The sequence below is a fragment of the Ascaphus truei genome, chromosome 3 (genome assembly GCF_040206685.1).
Source record: "Ascaphus truei isolate aAscTru1 chromosome 3, aAscTru1.hap1, whole genome shotgun sequence".
Taxonomy (NCBI): Eukaryota; Metazoa; Chordata; class Amphibia; order Anura; family Ascaphidae; genus Ascaphus; species Ascaphus truei.
Genome location: NC_134485.1, coordinates 84,201,131 through 84,220,084, shown reverse-complemented (window position 1 = coordinate 84,220,084; position 18,954 = coordinate 84,201,131). Strand labels below are relative to the sequence as shown.

The window sequence follows — 18,954 nt, the reverse complement described above, 5'->3', positions numbered from 1 at the left end:
GGACGACGTGGTTTGAAGGTGGAGAGCGCGACGGAGGATGGGGCAGTCAGGCGCAGTGAGGTGAGCGGGAGCACGGTGCGGGAGAGGATGGGTGGGTGACGGAGAGGGTGACGAGAGGGCGGGTGGGTGACGAGAGGGCAGGTGGGTGACGGAGAGGGTAATGGAGAGGGCGGGTGGGTGACTGAGAGGGTGACGGAGAGGGCGGGTGGGTGGCTGGTTGGGTACTTCTGGTGTCCTATGTGTGTACACGCACACACACACACACACACACACACACACACACACACACACACAAAGTGGAGTAGGCAGCGACGGATGTGAGTGGGGGGGACCATCAACAACCTCAACATCCCCACCCCCCGGGCCCCACCTCCACCGGGTGCGTTCACCTCTGTTGATGGGGCAACCCCCCCGCAGCGCAGCAGGATCGGGAGGAGCGGAGAGAGAAGATCGGCCACCACTGCTCAGTTCTCCCCCCCCCCCTGTGGGCACACACACTCCCCCCGGGGGTGTGCGGGAGGACGGCGCATTGGTAAGGGGGATAGTGTGAGGGAGCGGGTGGAAGGGGGAGAGCGCGAGGGAGGATGCGTGACCGTGACATCAGCCCACCCCGCAGGCCAATGAGCTGCGGCCGTCCACTGGCCAATCACAGGGGGTACAAATACACACAAACATTATTTCAGTCATATATATATATATACACACAGTGTTCGACAAACCTATACATTTGCTCGCCCCGGGCGAGTGGATTTAACCCCCGGGCGAGTAAATATTGGCCCAAGCAGCACACGTTTGGTACTAGGTGGCGAGTAGATTTTTTTTGTGCGGCGAGTAGATTTTTTGGTGATTTGTCAACCAATATATATATATATATATATATATATATATGAGAGAAAATGAGAGAAAAAAAAACAGGCGCACACCTAGTGCATTAAAGTATAACAATCATTTTATGGAACATTAAAAAATAGACAAATGCCCACTCACAAATCAAACAATAAAAATGAGCAGTTATGAGATTGGCCCTCATAAGCCACTGGCAGCGTCTCGATCAGCAATGGAGTTTTCCTCCTCCACACGTGTAGTACAAACTCCTTCACCGGAAGTGACGTCCTCCCGGCGTGTGCCCCGCAACAGGTAGTCCCTCCGGGAACCAAAGATCTTGCCTTCTTTCTTCTGGCTATTGTACCATCAGGAGTAGTGGAGATCTGCCAGCTGCTTCTTGTCTGTCTCGCCACTCACGATACTGCGTCCGCAATCTGCTGTGTTTAGTGGGAAAGTGCCTCCTCCGTCTCAGCCACGCCCTACGCGTTTCGCCCTGATGAAGTCATCCTTGATGACGAAACGCGTAGGGCGTGGCTGAGACGGAGGAGGCACTTTCCCACTAAACACAGCAGATTGCGGACGCAGTATCGTGAGTGGCGAGACAGACAAGAAGCAGCTGGCAGATCTCCACTACTCCTGATGGTACAATAGCCAGAAGAAAGAAGGCAAGATCTTTGGTTCCCGGAGGGACTTCCTGTTGCGGGGCACACGCCGGGAGGACGTCACTTCCGGTGAAGGAGTTTGTACTACACGTGTGGAGGAGGAAAACTCCATTGCTGATCGAGACGCTGCCAGTGGCTTATGAGGGCCAATCTCATAACTGCTCATTTTTATTGTTTGATTTGTGAGTGGGCATTTGTCTATTTTTTAATGTTCCATAAAATGATTGTTATACTTTAATGCACTAGGTGTGCGCCTGTTTTTTTTCTCATTTTCTCTCATAGGTATTTCCAAGGGAGTTGTGTCCCTTTCAAACGGGCTGCCTTTACCTGGATGCACTTTATTGGAACGGGACTCTATGTTTTTTAAGGTTTTTGGTATACATCTAAAGCTATTCATTTTTATTTTTTAGTAATATATTTTTTTGTATACTTTTATATATTTTTTATAGCATTTTTTATTAAAATTTTATTAGTTATTATGTGATATATTTTTTTAACATAGGCTCCATCTTATATTATTACCCCCCCCCCCCCTGGCCACCCCATTGGTTGTTTCAACACAGTAGCTAATTCACTCACAATTTATAGGTTGTTATAGTAGGCGCTCCTTAATGTTTTTGTTTTGTTTTGATATATATATATATATATATCTATATATAGAGAGATTTTATTGCATCAGTCTCACAACCAGAATTCCAAAGGCAGATGACTAAATGCCTGCATGCAGATCTCCGACTCTGACTTCCATTTCTCAGAAACGCCAAACTGTAAAGAATATAAAAATCGGTAGCCATTTTTTATTTATTTTTTGCCAACAAAATTATTTCAAGCCTTGGAAAGCACTGGTCAGCGGGAAGCTACAGGGTACCAATTTTCATACACCACCCATGTCGCAAGGCTCAAAAGCCATGGGTAAATATTAGTAAAACGCTTTAAAATACTAAACAGAAAGTTAATCTAAACAATTTGCAGAGATAAAGAAAGTCAAAACCCCTATAGTTTCATAGGATTGCAGAATAATATGATCCTAAACAAATACCAGAAGATTGATGAGTGATCCTTGCACAGTACTGCACTGTTATATTCGTTAAGGAGGGCAATAAAATGTACATCTGTGTGGCATTGTCATGCTGAGAGTTTATAGCACAATTTATTTACCAAATCGTTGCCACTGTCTGGAAGAGCGCAATCTACAGTAATACACTTGACCGAGGAAGAGCCCCCAAACTGTTACAAATGCAAATCTGGAACGATCCCATTACCGACAAGTATCAGTTGTCATTGGGTATGAGTCTTATTGACTTATATACCTTTTCACATAGGTCTCACATGACATGGATGGTAGGCAATAGATTCCCTTTAACATATTGAGTGACTCAAGATTGAATAAACGTCAGGAGTCGCCATGTGAATAAACTTGCTCCACTCTACCAGGCTGCAGAGCCATTTTCTATGTAGACTAAAAATGGCTAGACAGAGGATGAGACACGCACTCAATATCAATGGTAATAGAGGTGGGGTACTTAGCTGCCGGTGCGCTAGTCCTGGGGAGCTCCTGTAGTCCCAAATGTAGGTCTGAAGGCCTTCACCTTGAGAAAGGCAGTATTTGACTGCTGAAACATTGGACTTTATGGCATATTAAACCTCCTTTTGAGTAAGACCGTGTGCCTGCTTCTTCTTTGGACTAAAAATGGCTACCCAGTGCGAAACACATTAGAGACCCCCTTAGCGGTACTCTGTTTTTTAATCTATGTGCCAATAAATAAATCTACAAGGCTCTGTATACCGGTGGCCTGCACGGTTTTGTCCCACACCGTGGGCGCTGCCGGCCATACACCTATGTGACCTATGATTTCTTACATATATGTTACCGGACGGGATACAATAGATCAGAGGTGGGCAACCTATTTTTCAATGTAGCCACAGGTGTGGCGAATGAGAAGTGAAAAATCATCACACCATGTAAAAATTGAGAAATTAGGTTGCTCACTTGAACATTTACAACAACAACAACACACTATTCACCTGATTCACTCACTCGTTTTCGAATCACCCACTTACCAATCTCTCAGGGAGAAATTGGAAAAATGTTAAAAAAAATAATAGTTCGAGGTCGGGTCTAGACTCCAACTGAAGGCAGAGGGGAGTATTGGATGGCTGTGTTGCGTCAATGACTCATTCAGAAAGCGGAAACAAGCACACGCCGCCAGGAAAAGGTTCATTTTACTGTGGGAGCTGGCAAACTCAAATTCGCCACACTTTCATGGCCAATTCGCCACTTGTGGCGATTAGGTTGCCAACCTAGGCAATAGATGGTGCTAATGTGTGCTATATGCTACAAAAATTCCAAGGCTTGCTTTACATAGAGGAGGTTGCCCCCTTGATGAACATTCTTTATTGTATTCTCTCTCTGTTGGATTACAGTGCTGTGGATCGTTAGGCACCAACTTACGATTCGTTCCACCCAACATTATTTTGTAACTAGTTTAAACAGCCAGAGATGAGCAGCTGAAGGAAAATGTATGACTTTGTTCAGAACGGTTATTGATGATGGTGTTCGACAATATGAATAGACGCTACTTGTGTAAATATGTTCAAGGACCCTCATAAAAAAGACCAAGGCGCGAAGAATAAATAAGAATACTGTACAGCAGCCAACGACTATATAAAATGCAATATCAATACTGTATGCATAAAGTGGGCAGGTAAACGTAGTTGCACATTTTTGGCAACTAATGATTTATGGTTGCTCCATTCCTGATCTTGTATCTTAAGAACAGTTCTCCCTCTGGGCTCCACTTTTTTTAAAAATGGATGGGAAGCAGGGAACTCCTGGAGCTGAACCATGTTCATTTCAGCTATGTACACTACCTGGTTCCCAAGATACTGTACATTAAATTCCCCCCACGTCACGCGGGCCAATAGGAATCCGTTGCGGCTTCTAACACTTGTAACGTATAATCATCTAAACCTATAGCATAACCTAAACTACTGAGAGTTTTATTGCAGGGCTTTTCAATTAGTTTATCAAGGGGGTGGAATGGAAAATACAGATTGTACGGCTGACGCCGCTCCTTTTCGTACTGGGGCAGGGTCACTAGTCGGCCAGGCGGTACACAGCACTGGTGGGGAACAGGTAGGATTAGTGGAGTCCAGCAGAAAACATGACGGAAGGGGGGTTATTCATTAAACTGCGATAATGCGGATCGGAGCAATATCACCTTTTGTGATGTCAATGTAAGTTTCCGTGCCACAAATCGGCACCATCACAGTTTAATTAGAAAACCCCATTGATTTGCTACAGCTTTGTGTGTTACTTGGAACTAGGTGGAAGAAAACTTGCCCGGTAAAGATAAAGTGCTGGCTGGTGTCAGCCTTGCTTCCAGTGGGCAATAGACGGCTGCAACTCCAACAGCAGATTTTAAAACATTGTATTGGTGACCCAGCAGCTGTATATGTAGCACAGAAGAAAACAAACTACAAATAGGTTGTCTGGGGGCAGCTTTGTTAAGGCAGTAATGTCAAACCTATTAGAAATTACAAAGTCTCTCCCTTTGCAACTACTGTTATTATTCTAGTCGATGTGGGTGTCAAAATATTCGCCCAACATTTGACAGGTTAATAGACCAATTCATATTGGATCGGTTAAATGCCCTCCCTGCCCCCATAACCTGCAAAACATTTTAGAATGACTCAGGCTACAAAGCAGACCGTGTTCTGTTTTATTTATGAAATAATTATGGAACAAATCACATTTAACAGAGCCTGTCACGTTCAGTTGAAATAAAACAAAAAATAGATATATTTGCCAATACAAACAGGTTGCCACATATCCTTTACCGCAGGGGGGCGCAAACTTGTTTCCCTGCGCCCCCCTGCCGACGGTCTCCTCACTCCCCCGCGCCCCCCCTCACCTCCGGCGTCATGACGTCACATGACCTTGCGGCATCATTTGACGCCACGTTGCCATGGCGACGCGGGAAGGAAGCCACCGGAGTCAAGGTAAGTAAAGGCTTACAGAGGCCCTGCAGCACCTAATTTAAGTGCCTTCGGGAAGCACGCAGGGCCTCTGTAAACCCCGCGCGCCCCTCCCCCCCGCAGGCAGTCTTGCGCCCCCCAGTTTGCGCTAAACTGGAGGGTAAAAAGAAAGCAGATTCAGATGTCATCTATGACACAGTAAGTAGGATGTAGAACAGGTCAGTACTGCGGATCTCTTGTGTGACTAGTTGATAGCGACACATCCATCTTCACTAGGTTTATCCCTTGCTACGGCTTCAAAAAGCAGGTAATAAAAACAAACATAGGATGTCTTGAAGGACAAGGTGCTGAAACTTCACCGAGATGCCACATCTCTCCTCACTGCAACTGATCAGACGGGCCACCTTTCCGTACGAAGACTGTAAGAAATCCAATTTAGCAATAATTATATTGTAATGAATGAATCTGTTATCAAAGGCAGAATGTTAAAGTATACAGTATAATAGTCTGAACTTTCCTTCATATCTACATATGTGTCTGATATATATATATATATATATATATATATATATATATATATATAAAATTATCTGATTACATGTAACAATAACTGAACATACAAAGTATTCTAAGTAAAAGGTCAGATCTATTCTGACAGACAGAATTGACCCAAAAGGTCAATTCGTGGCCTAAAGTTGTTGAACAGCTGTAAGTCCTAACTGGGAAAAATGCTGCATAAGACTTTCCCATTCAGCAAGTTTGAAAACTACTTATATGTTCAGGGGGTAGGTCATATGACATCAGTAATGTAGGTGAATACCATGTTGGGATATAACATTTTAAAGGTTAAAATGGCTGACTGGGTGGGTCTTTATGGATAAATACAGCAGTGAGCTTAGTGAGTTTAGGAAGGAAGGATGGGGAGAAGATAGGCCAGAGGAAGAAAGACGAGGTCAGAGTGATGATATCATGAAGAGAAGAAAGAAATGTTAATACCTGGAGAGATTAACAGAAAGAAGGTTACTATGTGCAACTATTCTTAAGAATATCAATCTATTTGAAACATCATCATCATTCTTACTATTTTTGTATGTAAGTAATTATTTTCAAAATAAACGTTTTGTTTTTATGTGCAAAATGACAAGAATGCTGAATTCTGTTATGCTGACGTAAATCTATATAAAAAGCGAATTTAAGGACATTTAACAAAGATGAAGGACAAATTGTGATATCCTTAACCGGGTGGTCCCAACAGCCAGCAATTTTAAGGGGGGACTCTTCTCTGAAACTAATCAAATAGATGAATAACCTGACAGTTATCAAACATGACCCTGCTTCCAGAGACAGACACACACACACACGTTAGTAAATGTTTTTTGCTTTTGGGGGGGGACGGGGACAAGGCATGTGTTCAGCCCAATCCTGTGCTCAGACCTTGGACCCTCCCCCAGGGTACTTAAGGGGCTGCACATGTAAATTTAGTCCGTTTCTCTACCTTGAGAGAGACTGTCCAACGGAAGAGTGTGCACAGGACTCTGGCCACCTTCCATCCCCTCATTTAAGGGAGTGGGAGTGAGGACTATACCTCCTACTCCACCAGGGAGTACGGGAAAAGTTTGGACCGACCCTTGGGTCTCATGCCTGGGTGTTGAGTCCAGGGACCATCGTGAGGAGGGAACAAGAGAGTTGTACCAGTTGTATGCCGATACCATGTTGGTAAAGAACAAAGTGTTCCAGCGATAAAATATACTCCTACCTGAGACTACAATCAGGGGGAGTATCAGAGGGTTCTACTGAGGGATTGTCTTCAGCACTCCTGGAGTCTGCGAGAGATGGAGGTGCTGAACCACCGAGCGAAGAACTAAACATCACCTCAAAAGCCCGTCCTGTCTCCCCCATACCACCGGCGGAAAGCTCAGCATCCTGTGAACCAGCACAACACACCCTGTAATAGCGTGATCTCCCAGTGGGTGGGGGAAAACCTGTTGGATGCATTTTCCAAAAGATCTCATTTTTAGCATGGAGAATAGAAATATTTTGAATGTTAACGTTAATTTCTCATGTTAATGTTAATTTCTCATCCCCCCCTCCCTCTGCTAACAAATACAGTGACGCCTTGTAAATAAGTAACAGCGAGAAGTCAGAACAGGCAAGCTGCCAGTTTTGGAATGGAAAGCTTGAAACAGATCTAGTCTCCCTCCGGCACATCATCTCAGACAGAAAAAGCCGAGATTGTGACCAGGAAGTGGTCAGGCTGCAGAAGCAGAACAAAAAACACCCAGTGGGAAAACCCCAGCGGTCATGTGGAAAGCTGCCCTTCACAGTTAATGGTGTAGTCCTACTTGGCAATAAGGCGAAAGCACTCGCTCTTACATTACCATTTGTTTCAGGGCTATAGGACACAAGCAATGAAGGGTTTTCAGTTTCTTTAACCAGTGCCTTTTGGTGATGGGGCGGTTTGTCAAGCCTCAAATCTACAGGTATTTTTTTGTTCTTTATAAAGTACTTATGATGCCATCAATAGTCAATCAGATAAACATAAGCATGAATTTAACACACAAGAAGAACATGTATAATATTTTCACCAAATACAGTTTTTCGAAGGCCAATTTAATCTTTGTAAGCCAAATAATAATTTAAAAAAATAAAAATTTACCTGCTAAATGGGACCACCACCTTTTTAAAACAAAAATATATTCTCAAACCGAGAAATGTATTTATTCACTGTGTTGACTAAATTTCTGCATTAGTTCAGTAAAAGTACAGAATCTGCTAGGACGACTCTGGGCAAATTTTTCCTCCAAGTTTTATGTTAGCTTTAAAGACCCACATTTGGCATCAATGGTTCTAGTTGGTATGCATGCATGTGAGGGAGGAAAGGCAGTTACAAAATCTCATTTATTATTTCGTTACCAGTGTTTGGTAAACTCGATCGATATACATAGCGAGTTCAAACTACACACCACCTGTAAGAATCCTGTGTAACATTGCCTGACAGTCTGCTATCTATTATGATTGAGGAGTGGCTCAGTGAGTAAAGGCACCGACTGTAAACAATGACACAGAGTTTGAATAAGGGGAACCTAGTTCAATTGCCGGTGTCAGCTCCTTGTGACCTTGAGCAAGTCGCTTTATTTCCATGTGCCTCAGGCTCCAAGACAGATTGTAAGCTCCTCCGGGCAGGAACAGTGTCTGCAAAAATCTTAAGTGCTATGTAGTGTGTGCACTATAATTATTTGTGAAGCGCCGAGTCCCATTGGGAGAAAAACGGTATATAAAATAAAGTTATTACATCTTATTTCTAAATTCTGCTCATCATATTCTTAGGTATATTTTGTCTGCTATATTTCCCATTGCTACCTCCATATATTGTTATTTCTACCTTTACTGACCCACGTTATGAGCCCTCTTGATCCTCCCCTAAACCGTATTCACCCATACCTTTACCTCCTTCCTGTTCTCTTGCACGATCCCTTCCTCATTCAAATATGCCCGTGTAGCGCCAACTCCCTCCTGTCATTTGCTTCCAAACAGCTTGAATGGCGGAATGGGATGTTTGGACATGCCAAAACCATCGCCGGCGCGCACGTTGCTGTCGGAACAACTTGCGGTTGCTGGGCTGTCCTGCGCACCCGCTACGCCATCTTTAAATGTCCCTCACTTCCGCTGCTCCGACGCACCATCTTTAAAAGAAGAAGTGGCGGGTGTGCAGGACATAGGCGCGGTAACATTTAACAAAGCAGAGGAATAAACCTCAAAGCCCGACGCTACTAACCAGGGAGACAGCGTGTATCACGCATAGGCTAATTTAACCCTCGATATACCGGAGACAAACCATGAGCATGTGAACGCTGTCGCTATAATAAGGTAATCCTTAGATCACATAGTTAGGGAACTAACTGGAAGCGATGGACCCTTTGTCCCCCTAAGGGAACCGACAGACCCTCGCAAAACCAGATGCCCTTAGTGATAAATCCACAGCAGACAGTCAATGGACGTGTACTCACAATCCAATCCAGGTAAGTTGAAGTCTCCGGTATAGGCTGTGTGCATCCACGGGTAACAGGAACAGATGAACAGGGGAAAAACTAGGAGCACAGCAATGAAAAAAGAGAACTGGAGGCCAAAATGAAAAAATAACAAAAACTGTATTGGGACATGAACTATTTAAAAGAGAAACCTCTAACGCGTTTCTCGCATGGTGCGCTTTATCAAAGAGATAAAGCGCACCATGTGAGAAACGCATTAGAGGTTTCTCTTTTAAATAGTTCATGTCCCAATACAGTTTTTGTTATTTTTTCATTTTGGCCTCCAGTTCTCTTTTTTCATTGCTGTGCTCCTAGTTTTTCCCCCGTTCAGCGGTAACATTTAAAGATGAATTGTCGGGTGCGTGGAACATCGGAGCAGCAAAATGTGAAGCGGCAAGGTGCCCTGCGGTGACATCCGTTGCGGCGGGATGCTCGCTGCCAACCGTCCTTGACTGGCTGGAATCCATGGTCTTCTCCCATATGTTCAACTTTTTTTTTTTACTCTTCTCGACCTTCTGCAATCTCGCTTTCATACAGTTCACTCAACACTGTCCAAACCAAAAGTAGCCAGTCATCGCCATTAAGCTAAATCACGCCCTCCTTAACCCGCTTGATGCCTCTACGGCTTTCAATAATGTTAACCTTGTTCTTCAAATTACACCCTCTTTGTATCCGTAATAAAACCCTATTCTAGCACTCTTCAAACCGCTCCCACCAGTCCTTTTTAGTCTGTATTAGCCAACATGTCTTCATGATGTTAGCTTTAAGTTGGTGTACCCTAGGGCTCGGTTCTGGGACCTCCCTCTACACACCACCACTTAGTGACCTTAACTTTGGCGTCAGGTATTCCCGCTACGTAGCGGATGTATTTCTATTCGTCCTTAACCTCATGTGCGCAGTACAAGCCAGAGTTTCTGATTGCCTTTCGGCTAAATGTTACTTAGTAGAAGAGATTTAAATTAAATAAATAAAAATGGACATGGCCACCGAGTTCAAATATTACTCATCCCATGTTAGACGTTACTTGATCAATAAGGGGGGGGGGGGAACCCCAGTGAATCTGTTGATATTTAATGCATCAAAAGGAAGGGGGTGGGGGGAGGAGTATGGGAGGGTGCTGGGGAATAAACACCTTTCCGACTCCAGTAATGGCATTCATGTATATCTTTGGATGAACATCCTGCCAATGTTTGACTTATTTAGCATACAGTAAACCTGTGTATATTTTCCTTCGAAAAAGAAGAAGTCTAACCTTACTGTTATCATAGTCTCCCATTCCAAATGCCACATTTTGACAGCCCTTACTGTAAAGAACCCTTTCCTGCTGGTGAAATCTTTGCCGGATGACCCTGTATCATTTGTACGGTCCTTGAGATGCAAAGCTCCCTTAAAGTTTCCTTGTACTGATATATATATATATATATATATATATATATATACAGTATATGATATATATTTATTAACTTTAGAGTCATATAAGAGGGGATATGATTACTATTTACATATATATATATATATATATATATATATATATATACATATACATATACATATACATATACATATATATATATATATATATATATGTAAATAGTAATCATATCCCCTCTTATATGACTCTAAAGTTAATTATAATTTGGATAGCCTTTCCTGAGAAATCAGACTTTCCAGTCTATTAATTTTGTGAAATGCAGTTTGTGACGGAGCACAGCAGGAGGACCTCCAATCTGGGATTCTTTTCATTTTATCAAGAGCAAATTCCAAATAGTCAGATCAAATTTATTGCAGGCCAAAAAAAAACAGATGGACTAAACAAACTCACCTGCGCGTTTCATGCCGAGGCACTTTATTAAGCTGGCAGGTAATGGGCTATTATGCCCTGATACAAGTCCTGTCAGTACTTTATTGGCTATATATTGTGATTACCCTATCTGGGGACATTGGTGATAGCGTCAATATTTGTGGCTGGTCTGCTAACACCACTAGACACTTATCTCACCTAGGTCTATTCATGACTGATTTCTCATCACCACCCTATCAGTATCTGGACATTAAAGGATTATCATTACTACAATCAAGTTTGATATAGAGCCTAACACTGATTCTGAGCACCATTCCACACATCTCACACTATAAATTTGATGAATCTTCTCTTTTTTTCCAAAACTATGTATTTTTTTTTTTTTTTTTTTTTTTTTAACAGAACTGTATTCCATATTCAAGGTGTGGTCTTACTTGAAATTTGTACAGTGACAAAAGTATTCCTTCTTTCGTGCCATCTACACCTCGTTGCATGGTAATTTCCTATTAGCCTTCCCAGCTACTGCCTGACATTGAGCACTATTGCAAGCATTATGTCCTTGAGTATGAAACTCTTCTGCCTTAAACTATTTTTTTCTAAAACAGGCCCTCTTATTTTCTTCTAAATCTGGTCCTACAGTATAAGCCTGATCTCCATCACAGTAAATGGCACCACCATTCACCAGAGCACATTTCTTAGGTGTGAGATTTGACTTCTCCATTACATTCACACTCATTCTGTGTCCCTTCTTCCTCCAACACTGCTATCTCTCCCCCTTCCTCTGTCGTTATACTACTAAAACTAAATGCATGCCCTTATTCTCTTCTATTTAGACTCGGAACTGTTGTCTGCTCAGGATGGTCTCTCCCTTCTACAATAACTCTGCTGCTCACCTTTTTCCCCTGATGGCCCCTAATCTGTGTAACTTTCCTACCCTCAGTATACACCAAGCACCTTCTCTCCAACTTCAAATCAAATCATAAAACACACCCTCTGAATGAAACATTTAAATAGCCAGTACTCAGGACTAATGCTCCCACATCTACAGAGGAGCATACCAATCAGTGGGCTCAGGCACTGCCATGCATTGAATTTAACCCTCCCAATCTCTACAAGTCTCCCAACATGAAATTAAAACGGTCAACTCCCCTGGAGAACAATGCCTTTGCATATCATGTGCTTATGTTTCATGCATTAATTGTATTTTTACTTCCCTGTAGCCCGATTCGAATTTTGTAAAGAGCTGCATACATTGTTGTTGCTATATAAAATAAATAAAAAATGACAATCGTTTAGGATTACCGGTCCAGCCGGTGGGTGGGTTTTCAGGATACATGTAAAGTAAGAGAAGGTATTCTTGGTGTCTGCATTTGGATTAGATATGAAAGCAGGATTTGGGCATGCATTTGCAGTGACAAATATTACACATGCTAGACATAAGTGAATCACACAATGCCCGACTGAGTAATTACAAGATAGGAAGCTTAAAATTTACCATTTTAGCTAGCTTATAATGCTTGACTGAACAAATAATGAAGGCCCAGTAGTCATTCAAGAATGCTCAAGGTCAGAAGGGTAAACCTAAAATCAGTTTTACTGTGAAGCGCACTTAAAAGTTTTCATTTTTCAGAAAGCATGATCAAAACGTCTTCATGTGAATAGAGCTGTACAGTATCACAGCAGCCTGCTCTCTTTTTTTTTTTTTAAGAGGGAAAAACCTTTTAACAGTGTGTTACACAGTAAAACTGATTAGGTTTCCCTTCTAATCTTTGTTGTTCTGCAATGACTACTGGGCAGTAAAACTGATGAGGTTTAACCACCAATTACAAATACTTATACAACAGATTTAACACAACCTGTCAAAACAAAAACAATTCCCTGTGTTCTATGATCAAAGTTGACCAGAATCTGTTTGCTGTGGCCTGTGTTTTCAACACCCCACTCCTCATGAGGCATCACAAGTGCTTATAACTACGTAACCCTTTAACTGCCACAGGGGCCTTTGCTGCTGCAACAATCTTCTGCCGCTGGTCACTAAGGAGCCATGAAGCCTCATTATCCCTTATATTTACTAAAACTTTCCTACAAACCTTATAACAATGCTTTTTATTTTTTGGCCTGATGCTCTGTACCTTGTTCCTATTCGTCTCAAGCCTCAGTACACATTGTTCAGCCAAGAGTGCTAATTTCTGCAACGTGTCCCTTCCTTGTGCTGTATTCACAGATGTGGCCAACATATTCATGCACACACCCGTTATATTCTGAAACCGGGGCACAGACGTTCCACTAACTTACTCCCTCTCAGAATACTGTACTGTACTTGTACCCTCTTGCCTTCTATAACTTAGCAAAGTAATGACTGAGGTGCACTTTATGTGCAAACCACCTGGAAGTGTCAAATATCTTGCCAAAATACAGTACATTGTTTATTAACTTGCCCCTAACAAATGAGAAAACAGAATGTACATGTAAATGAAACTTTGAACTTAAATTAAACATAATAAACGCAAATTCCTTCATAAACGCCATAAGTGTTAGAAAAATAATAATTTGGTCTTCCAAATCTAAAGCCCTTTATAGTTTATAATTATACTCCAGGGTCATGTATGTACTTATTCGAGACATATGTGATGTCAAAAGCAGAACATGTTCAGTTCAAATTCAATGTTTTTCCATATGCTTATTGGACCACTAAAATCTGTACATAGGAGCAAAACCAAGTATGAAGAAACAGAAATATTCTAAAACACTTGTATAAAGTGCTCATTTTATCCATCCCCCCAATCTTTACAAAAGGCTTTTTCAGTATTCATGCAATCCAACACCTGGGAGGAAATTCTTGTTCCAGGTAAAGATGCTCTGCTCTTCTACCCGTTTGGCTAATCAGTGTATCTATCCAATAAAACTCGACCTACAGCCATAACAGGTCTCATGGAAGGGTATTGAGGTATTTTAATAAAATAATACTGTTTCAATGGAGTGAAACATTTGATCCATTTACAAACACTGTAACAAAAGGATTGAGCAATAACATGCCCTCTGAACAGTGCAACACCTCAAGATCTCTGAGGTAGGAAAATGAACGAACAAACGAGAGAGAGATCTTGTTGGTTGTTACAATTGACCGCTTTACGGCCCAACTCATGCTAGTGTATTTTCCTCTTGGCCCTCCAGAGACAAACTTGCCATATTGTCCGTGCATGTTTCTAGTCTTTACATCCCGCTTATTATTTTTTTAATCTTACTTTATATTATAGTTGATGCCATCATCTATACTGGGAGGCAGTATGCACCAACCACCCTTTCAAGCTGTACTTGTCAATGTCTATTTCCATAAAGAACAATATCCCATTTTAAAACCATACGTTGCGTTCCAGTATTTATTTTCAGAAAGACTAACCGTTGCCCACCGCATACACATTTTGAGGCCCTTCACTTGGCTGGTTCAACTTCTGTCCAGAGTAGCACTACATCTGTTGATGAGTCAAAGCATCCGAGAAAAATAGGTCTCTTTGTTTATCAAAAAATAAATAATTGATTATTTTAGGTCATGAAGTATCAGAGTATTGCTCCCTGCCAATGATTTTAAATGTTGGCTTTATAACCTGTTGCACAGGAAGGTATTTGGGTCATTTCTGATTAACATTCACCCATCAATGTACCACACCAAGGAATATTTTGCCACAAGGGAGCATGTGCATGACAAATATAGATACATGAATGTGTCATTACATGTTGCTGCCTTGAGTCCCAGAAGTATCTGTTCTGCAAATCTCGTCACCTTTCAGTGAGAACGAATAATTATTACATTTAGGGAGCCCCAATAGTGAGGTCATTTCATGAAGCTCCTTTAGAGCCAGGAAGTCCCCTGCACTTCCACTGAGTTAAACAACAACACCAATTATAATATTTCAGCTGATGGTGTGGGTTAGAAGAGCTTGTGCATTTCCTCTGAGATGTAATAAGAATTGTGCATTTCATACGAAATTATTTTTTATTATAAATGGACAGCAAAAGGGCCTCCACATTCACAATGAGGTAATAATAATAATAATAAACATTAATTCATATTGAATCCCTTAAACCCTTAAAAGCCAGAAGGGCATGTACATGTCAAATGAGATGTGATTGATAACAATACATGCAGCTAATGGATGCTTTAATCAAGTCACTGCCAGCAGGGTCTCCACATGTCAAAGAAGCTGGGATTGTTAATATTACAAATAAGTAGTAATGCTGTAGCCACGCGATGTGCCCGAGAGCCGGGTCTGCACCCCTGCAATCAGGGGGCGAAGCACCGCAGCGCGTTCCTGGGACAGGGGAGGATTAGCAGCCCCTCTCGCGCCGCTGCGCGCGACGGTCTCCGGTACCTGTGCGGGTGTCTCCCTCGGGCCTCTCCCCGGGCTCCCGCTCTCATGGGGGGCCGCAGCCTCAGTCCGCGGGTGACAGAGTGATGCGCGGAGTCCCCGGCTCTGGCATCCCTGTGGCGGGGAGGAGTGACAAGCAGTGTGTGTACTGACTGTCGGCCCGGCCCCCTTCTTTTGCGTAGCTTCCGTTTCCGGGGGGGGACAGTGGCACCTTCATCCTGTCACAAGCTTCTGCTCAGCGCTGCTGGGGGCGGGGCCCGGGCTCGGGCTGACGGCAACGCGTAATTCCAAAACGTAATCACGTGATCCTCGGGTGACCGGAAACATTCAGTTCCAGATTGCGGCTTTTCTACGTGTGCCAGCCAGCACGTACACGATTGTATCCCAGATGGGTGAGGACAAGGGATATGTCTTCACCTCTTATTGGAAGGCGGAAACTTATCAGGGGTATTATAACATACAACACACAGAACCCCAGCAAGCTCATTTTAGGAACCCCTGAGCCCCCACAAAATATATATGTATATAAGTGTCAAAACGGAAAGCTATTGAGCGTGGCAAATGTGTACAAATGTGTACAACAAGCGACAAAGAAGCCCAATGCTACATCCAATGTGACAAAAATACACAGTAAAATACTTATATATTCTCTTGAAAAGGGGTCATTTAGTTTAACCCTTTGGCCAAAGCATAAACAATATTTATTTTCTTTGTGCTAGATAGGGCTTTTTTAACTTTTGTTTAATAATTTTTTTTGTATAATTGATGTAATGTTTAAACCAATGTACTAAATGTTTATATTGATATATACACCGAGTGACGGCTACCAGCTGTTGATCCCTCCCCGCTCCTCCCGCATTGGTTGGAGGACCCGAGCCGCGGACCAATCGGGAGCAAGCGCGGGGTATTTCAATAGTGCGAGACAAAATGCTTATTATTCCCTGATGAAGAAACCTCTGTGTTTTGAAATGCGTTGGAATAACTACGATTATAGTCTGAGTGGACTAGTACATCCTGAAGTTCATCATTCAGCTGTAAGGAGATTGCGGTGCATGCTATACAGCGTCACGGGGGAGTGACGTCACGAGCTGTGAGACGAGTGGCTGCAGACATACAGTATACCACTGCCTGTCAATACTCCCACAAACGGAACTCGTGTGAGCAGGAGATCCTACTCAAAGGCACCAAAGATATCCCCTAAGACCAGGAGGCACTCACCTGTGAAGACTCCAGATGACATCTTGCTGGCGATACCTGGTTGCCGCTTGGGTAACATCCCTTGACTTGCTGTTTTAACTCCTAATTTGATGTACGCACAATACTTACCTGTTATACCTAATTGATTAATATAATTTTTAATGCACTATGAGCGTTGTGCGCTGTGTTTTGTGTTTTTTTCTGTATTAGCTCCAGGGGGTGTTTGAGCCACCCCCATTTCCACAGCTGCAGACTCTTCCAATTTTTTAAGTATCACGTAATATTCTTTATCCTTGGAAATCACTTTATTTCGCTTGTTTTTTTTTCAAGGCTTTATTGAGTTAAATTTTAGTTGCGCACTTTGTACACTTTTTGTTTCACCTATTCTCAGACGTGTGATCTGCCTTCCTCAGAGGGAAGAAACAACCTCCAAATTTAGGGCGGTCCTGCCCTTAAGTACAGCCAGAAGACGGGCAACTCGTTGTCCCAGCTACAACAGGATGGGCCACCCTCTGCTGTCACTCAAGTGCAGTAACAAAGGTGAAGGGGAAAAGCCCATACCAACTACTGGTAAAAAAATACAGACAAACAAGTGCGCAAGAGAAGATAAACCTCTATAAAAGTGTACACGTGATAATGGTTGAAGATACAACACACACCCAAAAAAACAATTTGTGGAGGGTAGGTGGTACAAATAAACTGGTGTTACCAATATAGAAGAGCGTCTGCTGCTGAGTAAAGGGTAGCCCAAGACCCTGAAATCTACAAACAACAAAACAAAGCGCAAAACGCTCATCGTGAAGTAGTAAAAAAACAGTGTTTATAAAATAAGTGGTTCAAGGTTAAGCGTACATCAGATTAGAATTAATCAGGCACATAGAGCTACACTGTAGCTGTTACCGATAACTGCAACCAGGAACTGCAAGGAATTCTCCCATCTAGGATCTCACTTCCTCTCCCACACGATCAACTGGAGTAAAGCAGCAGTCACAGCGCCGATGTGTAGGTTTAATTACACAGTCTCTGAGTCCAGCTTAGTGCATCAGTGCGTCCGGTGGAGCCAAAGAAGGCAAACAGCTCAATCCTGTGAGGCAGCGTGTATCGTCCTGTCTCCACACCTCTCTGTGCGCCCGCGGAGGTTGATGACGTCACGGCGCATGCGCCGAGGAGGCAAATCGATCTTATAGCTTAAATTGGCAAATACAAAGTATAAGCTATTCCAGACCTCGGAATACATTATAGCAATAATAAAAAGGTTGAGTGGTATCTTTTCCAACGCGTTTCGTAGCTCTAAGGGCAACTTCTTCAGGGAATAAAAAATCAGAACAATAGTTCGGAATATATACCACTCAAGACTCTGTGATAGGAGAGAAAAACTATGGTTGAATAAAACTATCGGTAATTTTGCGTGTGGAAATTGTTCTATTTGCAAATACTTTCATAGAGAGAAAAACTTTGAAATCAGCTGTAAATCAAGAAGAATTTCAAATTGAGTTTATAAACGGCAATTCCACCTATGTGGTTTATCTTATTGAATGTTCATGTTTAATTCAATACGTTGGTCACACTAAAAGGTGTCTTAAAGTGCGGATCCAAGAATACATTAGAAACATTAAACATGGCTATGAGAAACATAGTTTGTCTCGACATTTCTTGTTACACCATAATAAGGACCAATCCTCCCTTAGATTTAAGGGCATTCATACTGTTCCTGTAGAAAGGAGAGGTGGCGATAGAATTAAAAATCTATCTATGCAGGAAACTTTCTGGATCTATGAGTTAGAATCCCCCACACCTAAAGGGTTAAACGAGGATGTGGACATCTGGTCCCTGTATTGATTCTAGTCTTTGTATGTGTATTTGAAATCAATTGAATTGTTACTAATTCTTTGTTTCCTTCTTTCAGAGTTGATAATAACTTTGTTTTTGCCATTTGTTGCTTTTATTTGATTTTTTAGTAACTATTATTCTTTTATTGTGATTGTAATAAAGGTAAATGTTTCTGATTATGCAGCCCTGACATTCAGCTGTACTGCATTGTCATAGTGAATGGTGATTTGCTGACACTTTTTCAGTAACTAACCTATCACAGAGTC

At 42.3% G+C, this 18,954-nt stretch overlaps 1 protein-coding gene across 1 annotated transcript in view; it reads right to left on the bottom strand.

Moving 5' to 3' along the window:
- Positions 1 to 15,823, bottom strand: part of TMEM248 (transmembrane protein 248) — a 29,815-nt gene extending 13,992 nt beyond the window's left edge. The window contains exon 1 of the mRNA XM_075594447.1: positions 15,665 to 15,823. The gene's annotated coding sequence lies outside the window, so the exon portion shown is untranslated. The remainder of the gene's footprint in view (positions 1 to 15,664) is intronic.
- Between the last annotated feature and the right edge of the window lie 3,131 nt (positions 15,824 to 18,954).